The sequence below is a fragment of the Penaeus chinensis genome, chromosome 9 (assembly GCF_019202785.1).
Source record: "Penaeus chinensis breed Huanghai No. 1 chromosome 9, ASM1920278v2, whole genome shotgun sequence".
Taxonomy (NCBI): domain Eukaryota; kingdom Metazoa; phylum Arthropoda; class Malacostraca; order Decapoda; family Penaeidae; genus Penaeus; species Penaeus chinensis.
In genome coordinates, this window is record NC_061827.1 from 21,863,338 (window position 1) to 21,870,837 (window position 7,500).

Genomic DNA, 7,500 nt, shown 5'->3' on the forward strand with positions numbered 1-7,500 from the left:
TGTACTCCAGAGAGAATGCTGTCACTGACACAGCCATGGAGGACACCCCCCACTGCCCACAATGGAAGAACTCGACTTGCCACCGACCATCAAGGAGCTCAGCGAGGCCATTGACTCTCTCTCCTGTGGTAAAGCCTAGGCAGCGATGGAATCCCACCAGAGGTAGTGAAGGTTGCAAAAGAGAATTTCCTCCTATGACATCTCCATGAGCTTTTGCTTCAGTGCTGGAATGAGGGAGTGATACCCCAAGACATGCGGGTCAGTCAGTCTGGCCTCTTCGCCCTCCACCACAAGATTGGATGCCCCCCAAGCTTTTGAAGGTGGTCTAATCGTTTTATGACATGTCTGGCACAGTTCAGTATGACGGACCATCATGCGGTGTGAAACATAGGTTTGTCCTTGCCCCGACACTTTTTGGCATATTTTTTTCCCTACTCCTGCGCTATGCATTCAGCAAGTCCGAAGATGTCAGCACCACTCCCACAATCACCATCGGTGATCACACTCTGGAGGTGGTGGACAAGTTCACATGCCTCGGCTCAACAATTTCCAAGGATACCGAGCTCAATGTGAGGATAGGCAAAGCAGCAACGGCCATGGCCCGCCGAGCGAAGCGTGTGTGGGACAACCCCATGTTGACCCTCAGCACAAAAATGAAGGTGTATCAAGTGTCCGTGCTAAGCACCCTTCTTTATGGCAGGGAGGCTTGGACCCTGTACATGCACCAAGGGCGAAGACTGAATGCTTTTCACATGCGCAACCTCAGACAACTCCTCGGCATCACCTGGCCGGATCGTGTCTTCAACGCAGGCGTCTTGGCTCAGGCAGGCATGTCAAGCATGTTCACTATCCTCTCCCAGAGGCGCCTGCGCTGGCTTGGACACGTAAAGGCGTGGTTACACTGCCTATCGATTCATCAAATCAAATCATTTTGAGTGGGATTTGCCCATCGATGGGTTTATTCCACTGTTTTTTTGTCCACTCGTCCGAAGCGATGGGCACCCCATCGTCTGTTGATGGACCAGTGGAAAAATCATATTCGTTGAGAGTCTATAGTATACCTGGTATTAGTCTAATTATATATTTTATGCAGTATTATTATTATTATATATATATATATAAGTAATCTATAATTAATAATCATAATTGTAAATTATCATAGATATACTTATATGAATTATTATTTTTAAAAATCAAACAAAAACAATGCAATATATCTTGTATCCTCATTTGACCGACGAACATAAACAACCGCGCACCTTTTTCGAAGAGGAAGAACGTCTTCTCGTCATAAGAATGTGGAATTCGGAGGCAATTATCTCTCTTCTAGAGAAAGTGGGTCAAGAAGATGTCCTTTGGAAGATAAAGCATCCATATTATCTTTTCGTAGTTCTTTTCGTAGTTTAACCAAAACGAAAGGGTGGGTGGGCTCCAACCCACTGATAATCACTGGATTCCAACCGTAGCTTAAGCAGGATGGACGATGGCCGCATCCCAAAGGTCATCCTCTATGGCGAGCTTGCCACAGGAACAAGACCAACAGGATGATCCACTACAAGGCTGCCTGCAGGAGGGATCTGAAGTCATGCAGCATCAAACCAACAGACCTCGAGACAGCGACCTTGGACAATATATATATGTGCGTGTGTATGTACATAGAAAAATGTGTATATATATGTGTATATATAAATTTCATATATCTCTATATTTAAGTATATGTATATGTATATATTTATGTATATATACATATATACATATACACACACGTATCTGCGTTTGTGTATTAATATTATATATATATATATATATATATATATATATATATATATATCCGTTATGTTACATATTTATATATATATATATATATATGTATATATATATATATATATATATATATATATATATATATATATATATACATATATATATATCCGTTATGTTACATATACATATATATATATATATATATATATATATATATATATATATATATATATATATATATATGTATATATATATACACACACACATATATATATATATATATATATATATATATATATATATATATATATATATATATATATATTACACACACACACACACACACACACACACACACACACACACACACACACACATATATATATATATATATATATATATATATATGTGTGTGTGTGTATATATATACACGCACACAGATATATGTGTGTGTGTGTCGGTGTATGTGTGTGTGTGCGCGTGAGTGCGTGTGTACGTGTGTGTGTGTGTGTGTGTGTGTGTGTGTGTGTGTGTGTGGCGATGGAACATGTGCACGCGCGCGAGAGAGAGAGGGAGAGAGGGGGGAAGGGGTACTGTATGCTTGAATAGTCTCACACTTCGGAATTTGTTTTACGAAGCCTCCATTTCGGGAAGAAGCAAAATAAAAAGGTAAAAGAGACCAATAAAACAAAGAAAAAAGGATACATAAATACGGAAACAGAATAAAAATCTTCGATAAATAACGGCGGAAACACGAGCCCGGCCCATAACCTCCAGGAAGAAGACATAAATCAACACCTTTTCCCTTTTCTTCCGCCCAGGCTTGCGTCCTCGCGCCTCGCCTCCGCGCCCTCAGAGACCAGAAAGGTTTTATGCGTCGGAATTCGATTTGGTGCGACGTTGGAGGCAATAGGACTGATCTGCGAGGCTGAGGCGGGGACGGGGCTTCGGGGCTGTCGTCCGGAGCCTGATCGTGGGGCTTCGAGATCTTGCCGCGAGTCCTGCCTCCTTCAAGGGAAAGAGGTCCCTTTTTCTCTTGGCTTTTTGGAGGCTTTTCGTTGCTGGGATTTTGTTTGTTTACATGTGTAAAGATCCAGTTGTTGACTTTACGAAGACTCTGTTTTTCATTTCATAGTAAAGGGAATTTTCTTTTCTTTCTTTTACGAGTGTACGGCGGATCTTTGGTTGTATTAAAACATGTATTATAAATAACTGATAAAGATTATGAATTCCTTCCCAACAAAAGTATTTACCATTATGAAGACAGAATGATCTCTTACAAGCTTTTTTTTTTTTTTTTTTTTTTTTTTTGCGAAAACAGACGTCCTTCTAAATCCTTCTTGCGCTTTAGCAGAAGGATCCACAGCTTTACGACTAACTTTATTAAGTGTCCTATTTGTATGCATCAACCCGACGACGAGACAGGAAAGGACACCAAAACGAGGAAGTTGAGGACGCAAGTAAACAAGGATGAGGTAATGAGATTATACAGAGACAAGAGGAAGGAAGCAAGGAAGGAAGGAAGAAGAAAGGTAGGAAGGATGAACGGAGGGACGAAACGATAATTACAAGGGAATTGAATAATCAGGTGGACTAAATAACAGGACAAAGGGAACTGCAACACAAAGCAAGGAACAACTGCCAGGGAAGACCACCGCGTGCCCGGCTTTGAACTTTCAAGCCGGTAACTAAACAGACAAACTTGTGTGAAGGAAAAGCAGAGGTGCAGGAAACGGGAGGAAATTATATTCATGAATGCTGTCAGGCAAGCAATTTGCAAGGCAGACGGACTAGTGAACATTTTACAAGCATTCTAGGAGGGAGCAAGCAGGCGGGAAAGGAGGAAAAGAGAGAGAAAAGAAGAGAGACGCGCGGAGGGAGAGGTACGGAGAAAGGTTTCAAAAATGTTTCACTTCAATCATTTGAAATGAAGGAGAAAGAAAATTAACAGAATAGATGAGGTAACGTGATGATTAATGATTATGAGGCATTCAGAAAAAAAAAAAAAAAAATGGGAGAAAATAAGGAAAAAAATGCAATTCAAAATACCCAGGCAAATATACGAATCGGCAAGTCCCAACTGACGCACTGCCAGTTGTGTGTATATATATATATATATATATATATATATATATATATATATATATATATATATATATATATATATATATATATATTCCCCTCCCCATCCCTGTCCCTCACAAGGGTGAATTCTGTTAATTTATGCTAATGTAATTATGGAGCCATTGTGCAAATTTATGAAGTTAAGGTCACGATACACCGGCTGTCGTTTCGCATATGCAAATCTTGATATAGGACTCTTTCATTTCTCTTGTTTCTTTTATTTTATTCTTTATATGCTCCTGTGTTCTAGAATGTGTGAATATAATGGGAAGATTATTAAGGAATAACTAACGGGCAGTGACAGACAAAAAAGAAATTTCATAGACGAATGAAGCGGCGAAGAGGGGAAAGGAGGCGAGGGAAAGGCTAACACAGGAAAAGGACAGATAAAAAGAAAAAAAAAATATACAGAAATGCATTTTCAAAGAGAACAAGCGAGATTGGTTATGAAGTAATCATCCTTGCTAAATAATGAGAAATACATCCCTGAGTATTAACGGAACCTGAGATTGCAGTTGCTCGTTGCTGATAACTCTCCTGCTCTGCCTGTACCTCTGCTTCTCGCTCCTCTGCCGCTTCAGACATGAAGATGAAGTCTATGAGGATTTTGGAGCTTGTATTATATTTTAATTGTCCTATTTTGTGTAGTTCTATCTACCAACACCTGAAGAATGAAAAATCATTCCAACAATAATTTTAATTACAAAGGCAGCAACAATAATGATAATGAAGGTAGTACTATTGTCAGCCTCAAGAAGACCATGCAATACAAATAGATCAGAATCTATTAAAAAAATGAACACCAAAATAAATGACAATCACACAAAAAGAAAAAAAAAAAAAAAAAAAACAGGGCCGCCCGCAGTCAGACAGCCAAGGCCTGATTAAAGGCTGGGCGGAATATACCACAAGCGATTGCCGTGAGACTCTTCTGATAAGGACGATTCTGATAGCGAATATAATGCTTCTGACGGAGACTGTGTGAAAAAGGTAAGATCAATAGAGTGTGGAGTACTGTATGATTATAGATGGATATATACCAATAAAAAAGTAAATACGACAAGATAGATAGCGCAGAGAGTTGTTATGCTCATATGTGTGTGTGTGTGTGTGTGTGTGTGTGTGTGTGTGTGTGTGTGTGTGTGAGTGTGTGTGTCTGCGAGCGTGTGTGTGTGCGTGTGTGTGTGGGCGTGCGTACGTGAGTCTGTATGCGCATAGTCTCTAATGCTAATAAAAGGAGTGGGCGGGAAAGGTCATGATAGACAATATTTCGATTGTTTTATTTGCGTATTCTTATATCTGTTGTTGTCATTACAGCGTTATCCTTTTATAGAATTTAATATTACTCGTATTAGATTTTGTTTGGTTTAATCACGCTCTAAGTGGCATGAATGATGATGTTGATACTGATGATAAGAGGAATTTATTTGGTGATAAAAATGATGATAATTTGGATAATTAATGGTAGTAATGATAACCATAATAATGACGATTTTAGTATATTTCGGTCCCTAAATCAGCCTCATGACTAGTGTTATCACATCGCAGGAAACTGTATGAGAGTTTCAGTTCCTCGAGCATGGGCTTCGTAGTAAGCGTGGGCGTCTGTCCAATAGGGTGAACCTTTTGATAAAGTCGCGGGAATGAACACTATATTTTAGTATCCATTTTATATTTTATTTTGTACTCCCCCTCCTCTCTCTCTCTCTCTCTCTCCCTCTCTTTCTCTCTCTCTCTCTCTCTCTCTCTCTCTCTCTCTCTCTCTCTCTCTCTCTCTCTCTCTCTCTCTCTCTCTCTCTCTCTCTCTCTCTCTCTCTCTCTAGTAGTAATAGTGATAACGATAATAATGATAATATTAATTCTAATAACAATTACAATAGCGTTCAATAATGATAATATTATGAAAGTTGACGAACAGAATAAGAAAAGTACTAACTCTAATAACAAAGAAAAAAAGGATTAAACAGAGAAACAAACAAAAAGAAACCACTTCGATCCGGCCGCCAACTCCAGATTAGCGGTTCCTCCATGGACCAGCCCCCCCGCCACTCTGTCTATCCCAATAAGCCTCCCACGCTCCCCCGCATCCCTATTCCCTCTCGAGCCCCCCCCCCCCCCCTTCCGCATGTCCAGATATTCCCACGTGGTCCTTACACCCTACCCCCCCCCCCCCCCCCGGCCCGTGCCTCCTCTTTCCCACTCATCTGTCTTATCGACCATGGCGGTGCGTCCCCTGTGCATTGCCTACTCGCGACTTTTTTATTATCATCATTATTAGTAGTAGCGTTATCTTTTATTACAATCCACATTGTTAGTATCATAATAAAACAATAATGAATATTATTATTATTATTAGTGTTATTTTTATCACCATCATTACAAACCGGACCCGTGAAAAAAAGCACTCCTCCCTCCCTCTTTCATACTGTATGTGTGTACTCACACACACACACACACACACATGCGCGCGCGCGCGCACCCCCCCCCCCACACGCACACACACACACACGCACACACACACACACACACACACACACACACACATATATATATATATATATACATATAAATTAATATTATGTGTCCATATATATATCTAAGTATATATATATCTTTATCTATATTCATATCTATCGTTCTATCTGTCTACATGTCAATTTATCTATCTATCTATCTATAAATATTGCACACACACACACACACACACACGCATATATATATATATATATATATATATATATATATATATATATATATATATATATACATATACACACATACATATGTATATATATACATATATATATATATATATATATATATATATATATATATATATATATATATACACACATATATATACATATATACATATACATATATCTATTGTGTGTGTTTGTGTGTGTGTGCGTGTGTCTGTGTAAGAGAGAGAACCGAAAGAAAGGAGCCCCTTTGAAAGTTTTTCTTAGTCCTTTCTTGAAAGACATTTCTCCCCGCCCACTTCCCCATCCCCCCCTCCCCTCCCCCTCCCCCGCGGCATCTCCCTCCGCCTCCCACGCTCTCTCCCAGCGGGCGACAGAGACTCCACCTCCTGCGTAACCCGAGCCTCTTCGCTCCTGAGGGAGGAGGCGCTGGAATGCATCTCGAGGCTGGGGAGGAAGGTGGGGGGAAGGGGTAGGGGGGAGGAAGGTGGGGGGAGGGGGGAGGGGGAGGCAGAAAAGGGACTGGGTAAAAGATGGGGAGGAGGGGGGGGGGGGAAAGGTAAAAAGAAGGAAGAGATGCAAGAGATGATTAAAGTGGGAAGGGAGAGGAAAGGGAAGAAGTGCTGGTAGAAGGAGACAAAGGGAAAGAAAGGGATGAGGAGAGGAGGAGGAGGAGAGGGAAAGATAAAGAGGAAGAGGTGAAGGAGGAGGTGGTGGAAGCGAAGGAGGAAGGTGGTGTTGGCAGAGATAAGGGGGCGGGAGGGGTGGGGGAAGGGGAGGGGGAGGAGGAGAGGGTGGGGGAGGGGGAGACGGGAAAGCCACAAAAGGAAGAGGGAAGGAAAGTGGAGGAGAAGGAAGGGGAGAAATAAATGAAAGATGAGGAACAGAAGAAGGACAGAATAAGCGAAAA